The sequence below is a fragment of the Oxyura jamaicensis genome, chromosome 3, assembly GCF_011077185.1.
Source record: "Oxyura jamaicensis isolate SHBP4307 breed ruddy duck chromosome 3, BPBGC_Ojam_1.0, whole genome shotgun sequence".
Taxonomy (NCBI): domain Eukaryota; kingdom Metazoa; phylum Chordata; class Aves; order Anseriformes; family Anatidae; genus Oxyura; species Oxyura jamaicensis.
In genome coordinates, this window is record NC_048895.1 from 106,897,543 (window position 1) to 106,916,740 (window position 19,198).

The 19,198-nt window shown below is 41.1% G+C and overlaps 1 protein-coding gene across 5 annotated transcripts in view; it reads left to right on the forward strand.

Moving 5' to 3' along the window:
- The first annotated feature begins 8 nt into the window (after positions 1 to 8).
- Positions 9 to 19,198, forward strand: part of VSNL1 (visinin like 1) — an 87,112-nt gene continuing 67,922 nt past the window's right edge. Inside the window, exon 1 of one of the 5 annotated variants that reach the window (XM_035319964.1) lies at positions 9 to 159. The gene's annotated coding sequence lies outside the window, so the exon portion shown is untranslated. Of the gene's footprint in view, positions 160 to 343; positions 510 to 633; positions 787 to 19,198 lie in introns of those variants that run through there. The other 4 variants (XM_035319962.1, XM_035319961.1, XM_035319960.1 and 1 more) reach the window with 4 other exon arrangements.

Consider the following 19,198-nt stretch of genomic DNA (forward strand, 5'->3'; position numbering starts at 1 on the left):
GCGCGCGCGCGGCGCTCTGCAGTGCGGGGCGGGCGGCGGCGCGGGGGCGCGCACTGAGCTGCGGCGCTGAGCGGCGGGCGCGCAGCTTGAGCCGCCGTCCCTCCGGCCCCAGCGCCTTGCTTTTCCTTCATCCTCCTCCTCTTCCTCACCTCACGCTCTGTAAGTGCCCCCCCCTCTGGGGGTGGGGGGAGCGGGAAGCGCGTTCGCGGCTCCGCGCTCGTCCCCGCCGGGAAAGTTGCTCCGCGGCGGCGCGCATTGGCAGGACGGAGGGGAGCGGCGGGCGGTTGGCGGGGGAGCGCGCTCCGTGACTCGTTCGCGCTTGGAAGCGGCTCGGGGACAGTGGAAGTGCTGGGTGGGTTTTTTGGGGTGAAAAAGAGCGAAAAGGTCGCTGGGGTTTGGGGTTTCCAGTAGGAAACGAACCCAAAATCCCGCGCGGGGCGAGAGCAGCCCTCGCAAGGTCATCCCAAAGCGGCGGGCAGGCAGGAGCGCGCCCCATCCTTGCGGTGCCCTTAAGAACCTTTCATTTTTTATTTTCATTATTTGCTTTTTAGCTGAATTCTTCTCTAGCAGGACGGGCGCGTCCCCGCGCGGGGGCTGCCCCGCGGCCGGCCGGGGCTGGAGGGGAAGCTGGAGGTGGGAGGAGGCGGCGAGAGGCGCTGCGCGGCCCCGCTCCGCTCCCCCCCGCAGGCGTGAGAAGGAGGCGGAGGGACGGGGAGACGCGAGGCGAGAGCGCTTCGCCTCCGGAGAGCAAAACAAAGGAGCGGCAGGAGCAGGTTGAGGCACAGCGTGAGCAGCACGGGAGGGGAAGGGGAGGGATGGGGGGAAGGAGGCGATAGCGGCGCTGCCCCCGCTGCTCGGGATGCGCGGGGGGCTTCGGGGGGGGGGGGGGGGGGGGCGCCACTTTGGGCCCCCCCCGGGGGGGGGGGGGGGGGACTTTTTTTTTTTTTTTTTTTTTCTCCGTAAAACCGGGACGTCGGTGCTGTGCTGGGTGCGGTGCTGAGCCCCGCTGCCCCGGCTCCGTTGAAGGGGGAAGGGGAACTGCTGGAAGCCCCCTCCCCTATTTCCCCCTCTATCTCTCCCCTTCCATGCATGCCGCCAACTGCAGGGTGTCCCCCCCCTCCTCATCCCCAACCCCATCAGCCTTTCCTTTACCGGGCTGTGCCCCCTTCCCCAGTTCCCCCCCCCCCCCCTTTTCCGTCGCTCTAGCCTGAGGTTGGCTCCTCCACCCCCCAAAGTGGGGGGAAACCACAAGGATTTATTATTGTTATCTGGGGGGGGAGGGGGGGGGAACAAGATGTTATGTAACTGCAGACCCCCCCCCTTCCTCCCCACCCTCAGAGGAGCCTACTCGGGGGCTTTTCAGAGCTGGGATGGGGCTCTCCGTTTTTTTGGGTGAAAAAGAGGGAGCCCAAGCCTGGGTCCGCAGTGGTCGCAGAGACCTGGGGGTACCCCCAGCTGCGGCTCCACCCGGGGACCCGCACATCTTGGGGGGCACCTACCTGCACCGCCTGGCTTCACGGCCAGGAAAATTGGAGAGAAAGCACCCAAAGGGCAGGGGAATTAGAAAACCTGCCCTTTTCATCGCGATTGAAATGTGGTTACTCGCATGCCAGAGCCCCGGGCGGTTAGCGAAAGGGCGAATGTAGGGATAAACGCCGTGTTCTGGCGCTGAAGGTGTTAACGGAGCAGATGTGTTTAAGAGATACAGCTACATTTCCCAACGATTCCACTGGCAAAATATTTTTAGCGATATTTTATAGCAAGTGTTTCTGTCGATAGGCGCTTTCTTCCTTCGTATATTGGAAAGTTGAGTGCTCGGAGATCTCGCCGCCTCTTTCTGAAGAAGAGAAAGATGCACGTATCTATTAACCGGGATTTGCTGAGGAGCGGAATCCTCACATTCAGAGGAAAATGAGTGTCTGAGGAAGCTCTGTCTTTGTAAAATGCATATTCACTGCCTCTTTTCAGAGTACATGCTTACTAGTAGTTTGTTTCTATGGCATGCTTTCAAATTCATTAGATTTCACTACGACTCTTTTTCCTAACAAAATGCTTTTTTTTTTAAAGAACGCTCATTTAACAACATCCATTTACTTGAAAAGTTTTCCAGTACAAGGTTAAACAGCACTATCCATTTCAGTTTTGTGGACTGCGATCAATTTTAATTAAAACTTTAATTACATTTTGCCTCTTCACTCAAACAAAGCATGTATAGTGGTCTGGGCTAATGCTGCTGTCAAGGAAAAATAAGGAAACATGTTCTTAATCTTCATCGTGTATTATTCCTGCCTTTGAATTAAGGACTGAATCCTTATCTTGCTGGACTCAAAAGGAACTGAACCACAAACTTTTGTGGCACAGAACCGCAGTACTCAGTCAGGTTTGTGGTCTGCTCCATCTTCTGGCCCCATACAAACACATGGTACAAAAAAATTACACCAGTGAATTTTCCCTGATTTTTTAGAAGTGCCTCACATTGTGGAACATTGAACTATTGACACCACATCAGCTGTGTTGTTGAGCGACACCTGTTTCAGATGGTCATGGCTTTACGTAACCACACAACTGCAGGATGCCAGAGCCGTTCCTGATGCTTTCCATTGCATTTCACAGTTCCCCATGTATGCTCCCAGTAACACACCAGGAGAACCACCATTGATATAACACTGTGGCACCAACCTGAACTAATATCTGGACAGAAGGGCAAAGCAAAGCCTTGCTGTGGGCTGGGATAGGGTAGGGTAGGGCAGGGCAGAAAAGAAGGCTGCCTCTTCTGCTTGTGGAAATCCCACTGGCCGTGTAGGGTGGCGATGGTGCAGGAAAGCTGGCTTTGGTGCTGCTCAGAGAAGCATCCCACTGCCTGCAGTGTTCTGGGTTGTGCCGTAGCTCCCCACTGGCCCTCCAGCACCTCTCTGGTACCTGCCGAGCCACGCTCCTGTGTTGCCATTCCCTCTCCTCTTGTTGGTCTGTTGGGGTGGTGCAGCCCTCTGGACTTATCTGTCTCCACTCTTCATTCAGCTGCAAGCAGGATCTGAATCTCAGAGCGTAGATTCCTTTCAGCAGGCACATGAACGTAGCGAACTTTGTTATGGAGCTTCCAAAATTGTTTACTTGTCAAGCTGTTCTGGTTTTGTTTTTCAGTTTTGGAATTCTAATTTTGTCTGGCTGCACTGTGCATTCCTGTGTTTTCAGATTTCTTTTTTATGTATTTATTTGTAATTGCATCTGTGCCTCGTACTCATTTTGGGGATTCAGTTCTCCAAATTCTGCAGATTCCCCTGGATTTCCAGAAGTTTGTGTTGCTGGGGCAAATAATGCTGGCTCATCTTCTGAGTGTTAATTAAACAGCAATGTACACTAGCTGGAATTAGTTAAAGGGTTTAAAATATGATAGGTACATTTGTTTTTAAAGTACTTAGAATTAAAAGACATAGGACTTACCATGAGAAATTGCACACCTTATCTGTGATGTAAAGTATTTTCTGTGGTGGTCTTCATCCCTTCTTTTTTTAATGTATGTTGTTTTTCCCAGCATGGGTTGGGGCTAAATGCCCTTTGTTTTTAACAGTTGTCTAAAGGGAAGCTTGTTTCAGAGTGGTTTTGATTACCTATGGATTCTGCCCTTTCTTTTAATTTTGTGTTACACTCATAAAGAAGTGCAAATGTGGTCTTCCTGCATTATTTCTCTTGCCTAATTTTGTCTCAGACTTCATCATAATGAGGCAGATCGTTTAAACTGTCCCCATTTTCTTGTGGGTCCACATTACCTACATCTGCGTGCCTCTTGCCATCTCATAAATCCTTTGCCTTTTTATTTTTTCCTTTAGAGTGTAATTTTGTTTATTGTCTGACCTTTGTGTGCCTTGATTGCCTCTTAGGATCTCTTTTCCCTGCCAATTATGTTCTTCACTGCTTATTTCCCTTAATCCATGGGAAAGATCGTGACTTACTCCATCGCTTCTCTATGTGGCATCGCTAAGAGCGCTGCCTGGTACAAGAGCATAGCACAAGCAGGGAAGGCTGTGAGCACGTGTAATGCTGTAGGATGTCAGGATGCAGATGGGCTCCCAGCACAGTGAGGCGCTTTCTCACCTCCAGCTCCCATCTTTATTCATCAGAAGCATCTTATCCTTTGAATTTTATACAGTTGCTTTGAGAGGAGTAGCTGTAATCCTTTTCAAAGATAATGAAACAGATGATAAAAAGGATACTTGTTAGTGGAATACAAAATCTCCAGGTAGTGCTTCAAATCCATGTTGTTTTTTAAGTTGTGACTTAAGTTGCTAAGGATACATATGTACTTTTTAAATTTGTGTTTTAAACTTCTGTGGACATTATCTACGGGGTCTCTTCTTCCAGGAGCTTTTCTACATTTAAATATGAATATGACCCAGAGGACAATACTATGCATGTAGGAAATTAAGTCAGATTATTAGAGATGGTATCATAGCTGAAAGTTGTAAAAGCTAAGTAGTTTCAAGGAGACAGTTGAAGGAGAAGGAAGAGATGTCAAGCTGTTTTTGTTCGTGATTATTCCCCCGAGGAGAGTAAAGAACAGAATATATTTTCTAAAATATAAAACTACAATTAATTGAAACAATGTTTATTGAGAGTGAGATGATAAACATATTGTTTGTTGATGGAAAATGATGTATTCTGAAACTCTAATATCGAGGACAAAGGAAGAGTTGTGATGGATCTTACTGAAGATTTTCTGCCTGGAATTAACCCAATTTAAGTCACATTTTAAATCCCAGATCGAACAAATTTAACAGACCATATTATAGTTTCCACAGTTTTAGTGTTTTGAAAGAGAAAGCGTTTGCTATGTTCTTGATTTTGTCAACAATCAGTGATTTCTAAAGTCACGAGAGTTGATAACTTGAGGTAATCAAGTGGATGTTTTAAAATAATTAAAATATTTTCCCATGAGAAAAATAAAGAATTAAACAAACAAACAAAAACAACAAAACAAACAAACAAAAAAAACCATCACTTTATAATCACAGAGCTGCTTAGGAATATCTACATAATCAGTCCAAAATAAGGGGAAAAAAGAACCCCCAAGCTGTAATGGTGATTTTTACAGCTTGTAGGCTAAAATATATGAGACAATAAACTTTTTAATGAGAGTGACTTTTAATCACTTGACTTACAGCTGATTTAATTTTAAATAGTTGATGGTTTCAGAACATCGTTGGTTTTGTGCAGCTCCACTGTATAACTTACGAAATATCAGAAATAATTTCTTGTCTGCTAACAGACCTTCTCAAAGTTCATTGATGTAAACACCTACAAACGGAGTGAGATTCATGATGGTAACACTTCAAAGTGGCGTATTAGCTCTTTTTCCGGTCCTACCAAAGTATTTCCATAGGCTTAATAGTGGAATTTTGTTTAACTCTTGATGAGTTGAATCAACCAGTATAATATCAATCAATGGTGTTACATTGCTTGTTCAGACTTTGATGAAGAATATACTGTCAGCACTGTACAACTCAAAATGTATACTTAGGAAGAAAACAAGCTGTGATGGTAATTCAAAGAGCTTCTAGACTAATAAATATAAAACTCTAAACCATTTGATGAAAATTGCTTTAATTAATTTAAACTTGTAGCTAAATGTGAAGTTCAGAGGGATGAATGGTTTCAGATTCAAGAGTGTTTAACTCTACCAAGGGTGTTGAAACTTTTAACCAACTGTCCAGAGCAATCCATGAATGAATCACATTCTTATTTTATGGGGAAAAAAAATCAGTCTTGATTTAAAGACCACAGATAATGGAAAATTATCATAGATCTCCCTAAGATTTTCTAGTAGTTCTTATTCTTGGTGTTAAAAACGTATACCTCACATCTTTTTTCTGGACTTGGTTACCAGTTCTTGAGCCAGTCAGTCCCGGAAACAGTTGAAATATCAATCTTAAATAGGTCAGCTGTTGAGCCAGGTGTATGTAAACTATCCGTGGTTTGATTTTAGTATCTAAAAATAATTCCACAAAGGCAGTATGTTACTGAACATGTTTGTGTTGATTTTTTTTTATTATTTTTTTTAATAAAAGATTAGTGTTCCACTTAGTAGAAAGCATTTTTATTCAAAAGTAGATATTAAATCATTCTCTATGAAATGGAATTAAATGGCAGTGAGGAGAGCTGAATAATGTCCTTTTGGCGGACTACATTTTGGAATATCCGTGTATTTAATTAGACTTTATTCAGAATGGAGTCATCTAAAATTAGAACATCTTGTTTATAAAAGCTGGTAGAATACAGCATATTTCTGTGTACTCTTATCAGCTATATTTAGAAATATAAAGTAACTGAAGACTCTTGGAGAATGAAATTGGGAATATTAGCAGTTTGAATTAAAAATGCTTTTGCTTTTTAAAAGAATTTGTCATATAAAGATTTTTTATTTTAAGGTTAATACTAAGAACATTTTTACAAGGCATTGGCACTGAAAATAAAATCTGCTTATGTAATGGATAACGCTGCAAAAAATAATTTGTGTTGCTAATACCCAGCACATATCCAATTAATATCACCATAGCTGGTGTTATTTCATTGCAACAGAACATATACCGTACTTTTTCAAAGTGATCGTTTTTCATTTTAAATGTACATTTTTTTAAACGATTAAAATTAGTACAGACATTCAGGCATGATGTTGGAATACCTATACTGAAATTAATAAAAGGCTTTCAATTTGAAACTACAGTAGCTTGAAAAGGAATTTTTGTTTGATAAGTAAAACATCAGATCATACTGCTGATTTCTGCAGACTTGACTGATTTGTACAAAAGGACTGTATCTTCAAATGCACTCCAACTAATTTTGACCTGCATTTTTCACCTCTTTTTTTTTTTTTTTTCTCTTTTTTTTTTTTCCTGGCATCTCTCTGAGTTAGATGTGTTAGTAGTCTTGGATCTGATCACATTGATCACAGTGTAAGGGCAAAGGATGCTTGGCATTGTGCTCCAGCTGGCATGAGAACGTGAAGAACGTTAGTGTATTTTTGGCTTTGAAATCAGAAGGTGACATGTTTTATGTTTTTAAAACTTCTATAGTATGCCTCCTTAAATGAGGAGTGTCAAAGAGTTGTAAACTGTTCTTCCTGAATATATAAAATATGCCTGCCTTCTCCTGTTGCAACATATACAGACACAGCTGTATGACTGAAATGACTGGGCGTTTAAGAGAAGTAGCTGCTAAGGCTCCATTTCCCTCCTCAGGTATGGTAAGTAGATCACAAAGTAGCCTTTATCATTTGTCATTAATAAGTTTCATTTGCAAGATCTGTCTCTTGCTTGTACGCATTAGGCAAGTGCTTAACTATTTAGTTCGATGTCTATTTTTAATTTTAATTCTCACCTGGGGAAATAGGAGGATTGGAAAGGGTTATGATTCTTTGTATTTTTCTCAGGTGCCTACCACAAATAGGTGCTACTGCAACACAGATCAATAAGAAATACTAGTTTCTACATGTTTAAAAGGTGAACATAACTCATCCGGGCTTCCCTCTCTGTTACGTGACAGTGTAATCCTGAAGTGTCAGCAGGAGCTCGCTGCCTCCTGTCCTATCTCATCCTTCAGCTTTTCCCTGATCCCTTTTTTCCTCTCTCTGGCCTTGCTTCCTCACCTCTGTAATTCTGCTCCAGCAGCCCCCTGCTTCCCAAGAGGCTCCCTGTGCTTGTGGACACCTGACAGTGTGTGCTGCACCATGGTGTGTGTCTCCTCCATCTTCATGTGTCCTAACGGAGTTTTTATTTTTATTTGATTTTTATTTTTTAACTGTGATCTTTATAAAACAAGGATCTGGCCTTTGTATACGTTCTCAGAAGTGCAGCTGTGTGTATATTTACAAAGCTCTAACATTAAATATTTATATTAAAATTTTAACAACATATATGGGATGTATTAACTGCAACCTGCGCAGAAAGATAAGATGCATATTCAGGGGTTTCATGGAGTGATTCTGAACCCATCCACGTCTGATAGGAGCACCTGAGTCCATCTCCTGCAAGGCTAATTGAGGCACATTTATTCTGCAGTCGCTAGGTTGTGAATGAAATACGCTGACATACTCAAACCAGCCTTAAACCGAGCATTAGATGTACCTGCAGCAAGCCGGACACAGCAGTACAGCGCTTAGCATGGCTTATGTGCTCGGGTCTTCGTCCTGCCCTTGAATAGGTTTTGCAGCCTACACTGCCTTCTGCTTTGGCCCCAGTGCCAAAGCCAGCAGGTTCAAAGCTGCTCCAGCTGCAGGGGCTGCAATGCAGACATACCCTAGAACACTTTCCATGCAGCTGGGGTTGCATCCAGATACCTCTAGACTGGTATTTTCATAAGGAAGTCTGTACGAAGGCACAGTACAGTGTGAGCAGATGTTGAATGCAGCTGTGTTTCTCCTGTCTGCCTTGTCTGGTGAATCAATTGCCAATGCCATAACTCTCTGTATTTTAGTGCAGAGTCCCGTGTGTTGCTCCTGGTAAATCTGCATAGTGGGATCAGAGCCTATGTATTATTTTTTATTGTTTTGTTTTGTTTTCTGGCTTGTGTAATGACAGGATAGGAAGATATGATGTAGGAAACTGAAAATGTTATAATTATTTAGCATAACATATCTCATATTTTATTTCGATGTCTTGTTATCAATGATCAGTATGTATGTTATCAGTTAATGCTGTATCATCTATGTTTGTTAATTGGCTTAACAAAATCCATTAATGCAAGTTCTTCAGTTGCACAGCAGTTTGTTAGCTTTAGACAAGAGTGAGCAAGAGAACAGTTTGCTAGTTAATTGCTATTACATATGTGATGCACTGCTTTAGTACCTTGTTCAAATATTTTTCATTGAATGTAAGTTTTTTTCATGATATTCAACTATAACTGAGAAACAACAAGTTCCTGAATCATTGCATGAGAGATCTACAGTAAACATAAAATAATAATTTATATTTCACTATCAGGCAGTCCTATCATTGTTTTCTATTGTTGTTTTAATGTTGGTGAAAAAGTGAATTTAAAACTAATTAAAAATCCTGTAACTTCATCTGCTTCAAATATGTGAAAAATAAATACATTTAACTATAGTTTGAGTTTTAGTAAGTGTCTTACATTTCTTACTGGGCTGAAGAAAAGAGAGTAAGATATTTTGAAAATTCTAATTCTTCCCTATATATTGCAAGGTGTTTGGGGTCATAATATACATGTGATCCATCTCACCCGTGTGCAGCTCCCTGTTGCCAACAGGAATGTGTTAGTGATTATCATTTGCAATATATTAATATCGATTAATCTCCAGGTATGTGAAATAGTTAATGGAACATGTGAGTTTATTTGGGATTATACATCACAGCAATATCTGGAGATTGTAATTCTCTGCGCTGCCCGGTAAACCCAACAGTTCATCGTTGTAGGCATTGATATATTCAGAAGGGCTTCAACGCCTGAAGCTATGCAAGATAACTAACATATTCAGTGTTTCTGCAACTGTGCATTTATTTTTCCTTTTACTCAGAATAGTAATTTATGAGATTCTTTATTCTAGGAAGACATAGACAACAGCTAGCATCCGTTTCAGTCCTGTACTTTTGTTTCCCATTGAAAATACTTTCAGGAAGCTTGCAAAAATTAGCAGGTTTTCCCTTGTTCCAGATAATCAAAGTGAGTGGTAACACTCTGGACACTGGAATGATGAAGTATTGTTTTCTAAGTACTGATTCTAGCAGAATAAAACAAGAAATAAGGTACGAAATTCACAGAAGTTATAGGGACAAAATCACCATGTGTGAACAGTGCTATGGTAACTGGCCGTGGTATAAAAATTCAGACTAGAGTAGAAGCAACTTAGATGAGGCTGTACAGTGAAAGGAGATATATGGCATGGGTGGGCAGTGGCTGTAGCAACTGGCATCAGGAGAAAAGCAGGGCTATCAATCAGGAAATACTTAGGAGAAATGGAAGGATGGTTTGATGCTTCTTCATTACTCCCAGAGAGTTGAAAGTGAATTGAAAATTTCATTTATGAATCAATCCCTTCCTGAACAAGCTGGACCAAAGTCCAACACCATACAAATATATGTAGTAATTCTGTGACCTGTTCTGTGAGATCCCTACTGGGAAAAAAATGGATCAAGGAATAGATGTGAATAGTGCAAAGTATAGCCTGAACCACCAAAATGCTTCTGCAGGAGACTAGATGACAATTTGTGGGGAAATCTGTTGGTTTAAACTCCAAGTTGACTAGAAATGTAGGTGTAAGTGTTCAGCAAGCTGGTAGCATAAAGGAGATGAAAACTGGGGAAAAAGAGAAGGTGTGATCGTGAATCATGTCAGAGATGTAGGCAGGATTGGATCTGTAAGGATTTCAGTGCTAGGGAGATGAAGTTTTTACATGAATCAGTAAGGGGTGGGGGGGGGAGAGTGAGCACAGATATTTAGGAAAGGGAATCGGGTAGCCTTTGAAGATAACAGAGAGTAGAGGTGTCAGTGTCTAGGAAAGACAGAAAGACTGAGGAGTGGAGAGCCTTTCACAAAAGAGGTGATTAATTTGAAAAGGAAAGTTACAACAGTTCGAGCACCTTTCATTAGTTTTTAGGTGCTGTGAGAAAACTTCATTGGGAAAATCTGAATTTGAATCACTTTTCTCTGAACTTATTCATATGTAATGATAGCCAGGCTATATCAGAGCTGTACTAGAGCAAAAGCCTTCACTGAGCTGGGTGCTTAGAGGATCCCTTAATGAGACACCAGGAGCTCGCCTGCTGCACTGAGATAACTTTGTTTATATGTGGGAGATAGGTGCTAGATATTGTCGTTGGAGAAGTGGAATTTATATAGTTTTAAGTTGCATACCAGTCCTAAAAATGACCGGGGGAGATCCCCCAATGCAGGCTCCCTCTGGCAATGAGTTGTGTTTGGGTGTAGGGGAACTGGCTCATCTAGAGGCATTTGGGACATGAAACTAAGCAGGGAGACGGATTGAAAAATAAAATGTGAAGCGTTTGCATAAGACTTTATAAGTTCTCTCATCATATGATTCATTGGTCTCATGACTGAACTGCTGCTTTTCAAAATCCTGCTTTTCCACAGTAAAAAGCTGTTAGTTTGGGGTCTGGTTTTGAAGAATTTAAATGACAAGTTGCTCATTGTTTTGCATTTGTTTTTATGTGCCATGTAGTTTTTCATCACTTATGTCAGTTTTGAATGGGATAAGACACCTACAGTATTGGCAGATTTATGGGATTTGCCATGATTTCATTCACATCATATATGATGAAGCAGGAGGCAGGAATGTGACTTGTCCCAGAGCTTTTAGCAGAATAATGGCAGAGGATGGTATCCAAGACCCTGAATATCATAGCAAATTGCAGACTGTGTTTTACCTATCTGCTTAATTACGGTGCTATAATGCAGTTCCTCTCGTGGGAGGAACTCAGTTTGTGCTGCTAATTTGAAAGTGGTAGGGAAAAAAAAAAACACACTCAAAACCCCTATTTCTAGTTGTTACATGTCACAGTGAAAAACGCTTGGCACTTGTATAAATCATCTGCTGAATCTACAAGTTTTTCCTGGACATCAGTAAAGGCCAATCCCTTCCTCTGAAGGGCAGAAGAGTTGCCCTTGCAATTAAGGTGTAGCTCTCATACTGATGACAGTCTTCTGCATCTGGCAGCGAGACAAGTCATACAAGAGCTGCTGGTGGCAGGTTTGGTGTTTAAAAAGAATGAGAATGTGGACCTGGAAATTTGGATGACAGTAGGGTCCCACTGCACTTTTGTTGTTGCACTGGCCTGTCCCGCCATGCAAATCCTTGGTATACTCAAGACATTGGGCAAGGAGTTGTTTCCAAAAATGGCAGAGATTTTCTTTGGAGGATATAACCCTTTTTGGCAGCAGAAGTGGGTTATGTCAGATTAAAATCCCTATGTAATTATCTTTCCATGAAGTAATGGGACAAATACAGAGCTGTTGTCTGCCTGTAACCTGCTTCTGAGACTTGTCCTTCCGCTTGTCTCTCTGATGTGCTCATCGTGAAGCTAGACAGGATGGTTCAGAAATGTTGGCAACCCTTATAAATTCTTACAGAAGGAAGTAGTTTCTGAAGTGCCTGAGTGTAGTTCATGAAATAATGAAAGCACTAGCAAACTAAAGTTAATAATGAACTAAAAGTATTAATTTGAACGTAAGGTATAAAATAATTACTAAACTACTACTAGTCTAATTTTGAAATATGTATAAAGCGGAAGTCAGTAGGTATTTACATTTTTTCCTAGGTTCCTGTGCTTTTGCTGCAGAGATCTGTCGAGTGGTGGCGTGATAATAACGATCCACTTGGGCTAGAGCTGTGGAGGACATGGAGTAGAGAGCAAAGATTGGGCTCTTAAAGCAGATAGTGAGGAGATGCATGTCTCTCTTATCTCTGAGTTTTAATTACATTGGATTAATTACATCACTGTATTACATTTACATACAATTATTGTATCAGTTTTAATTATCAGTTTAACCATAGTCCATTTTTTCTTCTTCATTTTTTGCATAATAAAATGCAGTTATCAGCACTCCACTACATATGTGAAAATTGCTCATGCACACATGGTTGTTAAAGAACTGTGAAAAAATGAGGTCCCAGATCAGTTTCCATATGGATTTGAACATTTAGTTTTATAAAGAAGCCATCAACTGACCTCTTCTCAGTTGTGTGCTTTATGGAAGACTATAAAATGGTAGACCTCTTCTGTAACTTGTAGTGGAATTCCCCTTTAGACAGGCTTTGTGGCTTTTCTGCTTCAATATGTGAAGCATTACCTAGAGATCAGTTTGGTGAATAAATTGGAACACTAAAATTTCTCAGAAGAGTGCAATAAACCTGCATAACCAGTTAGATCCTGCTAATCTGTGGGTTGTGCCTGAGATTTGTCACTACAATAAGAGTTGGCAGAAAAAGCTATTATCTGTGCTTGCTTGTTTCTGAGGGGAATGGGTGTGACACTGTCAAGACTGAGACCAGGTAAAAATAGATTTTTTAAAAATATTAGAGCAGAAGAAAAGGGAAGGTACATGTTTTTATGTGGAAGGAACCAGAACTTGCGTGTTCCTTGTTACTCCTTTGAAAAATCTCTATTTCTTTGACCAGCTGCGTTGGTGATCATTACTGCCCATCTATTATTATTATGGCAAAATGTTGGAAAGTGAAGTCACTTGAGCACCAATTGCACTGGCTATAAGCCAATTCAACTCCATCAGACTCCATTAAGTTGTAATTAAGTGCTGTCAGCCAGCTCCACGTTATGGAAGAAGAGAGATGAAAATCCGTTGTGTGTAAGAGTTGGTTATCTTTTTTTGGCATAACAAGAATCTGGAGCTCGTACAACAAACTTTTCAGCTTAGTTGTGTGTTCTGAAAGTGGAACTCCACAGTCTGGTTGTTCTTCAGCAAAAGAGCTTGCCAGTTTTATTCTGTAGCTCCAGGCCATTCAACAGGACTTTTTAGAGCTCTAAATAAGTTTTTTAAAGGCATATTTTAGCTGTGGTGGGTCTTTGCTTTTGCTGGAATATCCCATGGCTAGTTGAAGGGGCTCAGTCACTTGATTCTTTGCGTATTTTTCTGCCTGAGGCACTTCAACAACATGGGCACTAATGTGTTCCTGCAGTCGAGCTTGTTCCCAGGGGGCAGATGAAGGAGCAGGTAGGAAACGGTGTCCATCCTGCCTCTCCGCCTCTCCTCTGGGCAGCAAGCATCGACAACCAGCAAGGCAGCTCCATGCACTGTGCCATTCCTTCAAGGTTTTCCCCAAATCTCCCTTCTACTCATCCAAAATAAAATCGAGCCTCAAGTAGAGGAAAAGCAGAATATGCCTGGTGGAAAGCAGCAAGCAGCCCTTTCATCTGCAGCAGCAGGTGAAATAGTGGTTCAGAAAGAAGATTATGTTTGAAATATATTCACTAGCATGGAGCTTAGTTGACCTGTCTAAATATTTCTCAGTGTATAATCTTCTGAGTGTCTGTACTGCATATTTATTAGCTCATGTGCAGAATGCCGTGGTGGGAAGTAAGTTCTTCCTTGGTTGGCATGGACTCCAGCATGGAGCTTGCTATGAGGGTCCTGTTCCTGCAGGCAGCGTGGGCATGGCCTGCTGCAGAGCTTATCTCAGCACCCATGATGCAAAGCAACTGGGGTATACCCCACCAACACTCAGAGTAAACCAAGACCTGGAGACACCACGGACTGCTGACATGGCAGCCCAGTTTTTCCTAAGAAATACACGTCCCTCATCAGCTGTGCCCACGGCACAAGTTTAACCTCCTGTTTCCCGAAGGTCTGTGCGAAGCTTTGTGGAAAAGTTTCTTGTTCAGCTATTCTTATTCAGTCAGAGACACAGGATATCATGCCATGTCAGTTGGCTGCAGAAGAGCCTGGCTTCTCCACTTTTCTCTACAACATTCATAAATAAATTTGCAAAGCTACTCTCTACCTACTCCCTCTGTCGACAAACTATATAGTATAGGCTATATAAAGTTTATAAGGTATTCTACACCAGTGTGCATAGCTTGTGTGGAGATCTGTGGGAAATCTTTTTTAAACAGGTTTAATTTAATTTAAAGATATTTTAAAAGATTCTACAGCTCATTGCAGAATCTTTAGAATTTTTGAGTTATTTTTATGCTGTTATTCTCCTTCAAATACACTCATTATAAAATCCCTTAGTAGAATCAATTCTGATCTTGATTCTCTATTAAAATTAGTAAAAAATAAAATAAAAAATCTGTAAATATATAGATCCATGGATGTTATGCCTCCTATGTAAAATACAAGGTCATGTTTCTGTAGCAAAGTAAATAACAAAGAGGAGCTCTCCTGCTTCTGATGTTCTTTGGGAAAAGCTATTCAGAAGTAATTCTATGTATAGATATTCTTAGTCCAGAAAATTGTTGTTCTCTAGAAAAATGGCTATATTAACAAGATGCTTTTCTGAAGAACAAGAAAGGGATATGAGTGTTATTACCTTGAATTTCTCCAGAATAGCTTTTGTAGTTCACATCCGCTACCTATTTTAGTCTTAACTAATATTCAGGTGTGGGCATGCCCATAGTGATTGAATCATTAGAAGAATTTGGAAGAATTACAGGAACTTGAAAGACTGCAGTTATCAAAGCAGTGAGAGCTCAGGAGAGTTCTCTGTATGGAGGAATAGGGAGCTAAGCGTGAGAGTGAAACCATGGCTTTGTAAATGGACTTCTTGCACACAGCGTTCCTACCCACAAAATCCAGGAGGTAATTACCTGGCTTAATCAGTCACAAATGAAAGGCTGTCCCAGGAAGAAATTACCTCATTCTGAGGCTGGAACTAGGACAAACCTTCCTGGGCCTGAGAAAGGTGTATTTACCTTTCTCAGGGTTTTCATGTTGTAACAGCCTGTTCCTGAGGTGGTTGGTGGTTAATATCTCCTTTTTGTCTCAGTGACGCAACCGGCCTGAAATCCTTTTCCAAAAGCCGAATGTTGTGTGAAATGCCACCATGTGACCTGTGGAGCTCACTGCTTGGGACAGCCTACGCAGTTTCCAGGGTGTAGGAAACATTAGGAAATACTGACAAAATCAGTGTGATGAAATAAATAGTGTTCTCAGGCTGCTCTTTGTCTGACTTAGAAAACATTATTTTTTATGGCCACAGATTTTCCAGTGGGAAATGACAAATGCAGTTCAGGACTAGCTTTGTCTAGACTTCCACTGGTCCTAACTCCAAAGACAAAATAATAATAATAATAAAAATAATAAAAAAAATTGGCTCCTTGCTCAGTGAATAAAGCTAGAATTAAATTCACTTTTTCTGACAGAAAGTCACCACTTGATTCAGTGCCTAAGGCCATTATTGCAGTGCTAGTGATGCACTGGGGACCCACACTGGTGTTTATTGATGGATAAATAACTGTTGCTTTACCTACATCTGTATTGAATATCCTAACTTGGGTATAACACTTGTTGATCATGTAATCTCAGATAGTTAGTTACCTGAAACGTGCTCCATCAGTGCATGCTGCCTTTGTCTAGGTGGTAGAGGTGGTCTTGCTGTTTATATATTGGTGTTCTACAAATACTAATAACGCTGTGCTTCAGAGAGAACGATAGCCATAAACTCGTGAAACGACTCCCAATAGTTCAGCTTGATAGTCTGTTGAAATTGGGTTGCTCTGGCTGTACCCCCTTGAGGCTCACTGCCAATCTCATATTTTATCCTGAAATTCCAGGAGGAGACACTCAAAATAAACACTACGCTAACAACACTTTGAGTTATCTTTAAGGCAGTAGCTAGCATCAGTTTCTCTGGAGCCTCTGTGTGGCTTTCTTCATTTGAAAATCCATGAAGTTTGACCTTTTGGATACATTTGCTCTTATTTATTCTCTCTGTTGGATACAGTGGGAATTGAATTGATGTAGTTGAGGAAAGAATGGGTATAATGTAGACACAAACCTGTTACGACTAAATTGTTCCTGTTGGTTCCATGTTGCCCAGTGCCAGCTGCTTTCTGTAGTGCCTATCTTCTTACTAGCTTGCTTTCAGGATAGAAAAACACAACTTTTAGATCTGTGTTTGTTTTTTTCTTAAGAGGAGAGAAAAAAAAAAAACTGGAGATGACAGGACTATTACAAGCATCATTGCAGAGTTGTTCAGCTTTTTGTTATGCAAATGCTTCATTGTTAGTGGTTTTGAAAATAAGCTGATCTTCTCATTTAGTTTTAAAACCTAAAGGTGAATGTGATCAAAATAACCCGTCGCCAAAACCCGTCGCCAAGGTTGTTATAGCCCTTGAATCAGAGAGGTTTGCTAATTTTAAACCTCAGTGTTTTTCAGAAAGTAATGTATTTCACAAGAAAAGAAGAGAGAGAATGTAGGATCCAGACAATACGCATCGCTGTGCACACATATCGCTGCCAATGAAAGCAAAGCTTACAGGTCTAATTTTAGGCATTTCAGCCTTGGTATTGTTCCTTGCAGCACAGTTATTTTCCATACAATACAAAGCAGTCCTTTTTTTTTAAAAAAAAAAGTTTTATTAACTGCTTTAGAGAGCAAAGCAAGGACAAAGTGAGTATATGTCATAGTTGAAAGCAAATGAAAGAACGTTAACTAAGGCTGAGGTTAGCAGTGACTGCATTCCGTTTCAGAAGAAATTGCATTCCGTTTTCAGAAGACAATTCTTTAAGAAAAGCAAAAATCTAGAGAAATATATCAAGAGACTTGAAGTAAAGAGAGTGATACGGTGCCTGAACTAGGACCCTTGGGTATGACTGGATTTGCTTCAGTACATTTAGCTCAGGTAATTAAAACACACCATGTTTAGATGCCTAGTAACTCATCCTCTTAAAATGTCAAAATTACCTGTAGTGTTTGGAGATTACCTGTAGTGTTTGGAGAGGCAGGACTTCATAGGATGTCTGCCAATTTTCAGCTGCTTAAAACCAAGCATTGTAGTTGCAGTGGGAATGTTATAAATGATTAGTTGAAAAAAGCTAAATTAAGCTTTAAAAATAATTGAATTAATGGAGTCCCCATTTTTCATCTGAGAGAAGCCTATCAACTAAATAAATGTATGATAATGGCTTCTAGATTGAGATTGGAGAGGACATAAAGCAGACTTTGCTTTTGTGTGATTTTTGTTAGTAAATCTGGGTCCCAAAATGGGCTGTTTGAGACAGGGGGGGTAATTGGCCATATCGTCAGAAAGACAATTTCCTGAGCAGAGCTCAACACAGAGGCTGCTGTAGCATTGAGCTGGTATATTAGCCCCACGGTTTCAGCAGAGATACAATGCCTCTTCACTGGATTTCACTAGCCAGGGCCTAGAGGACTGGAGCAAAATTCAGTTATAGGCTCTGCAGTTGGCCTCAAACTGGAAGAGTCAGTGCAGTTTGAGCTCCCGGGGTGGACTTTGTTTCATGCCGTTTTAGTTGTCTAAAAGTTAGATGTGTAGTATAAACTAATCACGTGGTCATTCCTGCTAGTCAAATGAGAATAAGCATCCCCAGAAAACAATTAATCCCACTTATCTTGTATATATACTTCTAACATGGGATGAATTACCTCTTGGTGAATTGGGTGCTTGTTTCTCTCCGTTGCACACTGGAGCCTTGATGACTAGTTTAGATTAGATATCCAATTTACAATGGCTACCACCCAGGTAGAAACAACGGGGATTAATCAAGTTCCCTGCCACATTCACTATTCTGTGCATGGTTTGTGGATACTGTGCTAGAGAAAAGGTTTCCTTGGTTTCATTTGCAATCATTTCAAATTATTTGGCATTAATAGAACAATTGCTCAGTTTTCTGTTGTCTCTTATCACATGAAAGTTTTGAAAATCGTAACTGATTTTTTGCTATTAACTGTCATCATTAATAATAGAAACTATTTTCATTTGGTTTCTTGAGGGAGCAGACATGGTACAGACAGGCAGTTTGATGTCCTTCTGGATTCTGGCCAGATTCTGGGAGTGATAAATCAACCTAGCTCTTTTCAAGTTAAGAAAAAAGCATTTCTAAACAAGTTGGGAGCAGAAATACTGGAACAGGGTGGAATTATGACATCAGCGAAGAATGAGCAGAGTGTCGAGTGGCTTTCCTTGGTGGCAGAAACTAATTTGATGGAAACTTCAAAACAGCAATTGCTTGGTTGTTTGGAGCATTGCAGCTCCTCAGGGCTTTCCCATGCCTGTCAGAGTCAAGATTTTTTCCCCCTTTTTTTTGGCAAACAATCTATATGGCAAGCAGAGCAGACAAAAAATTGGTTGTTCCTCTTAACCTTAAAAAGCCTTTTTCTAGATGTTCAGCTTTTTTTATATATATATAATGGAAGGGACATCTCTGACCTCACCACCTTCTCCATTTGTTTTATCCTTTTGTAAGGGCAAACTGGCATCAGCGAGGGTCAGCTTTGTTTCTGCCTTTGGGGGGGGGGGAGGGCGGAGAGCAGTTCAAGCCTCTGCTTGAACTGAGAAACCTAGGTGAGGAGAGGAACGTAGGTGAGGGGAAGGGTAGGAAGGGGTCTCTGCTTCTCCACTTATAAGTGACAAGTCAGTTTACTTGACACTGCTTTGTTAGGGGTGAGGAGAGAAGGAGGGATATAGAATAAGGTAATAGAAAATAAATAGAATAGAAAATAAAGTTTAAAACCTTTCTCTCTGCTACTTTGAAT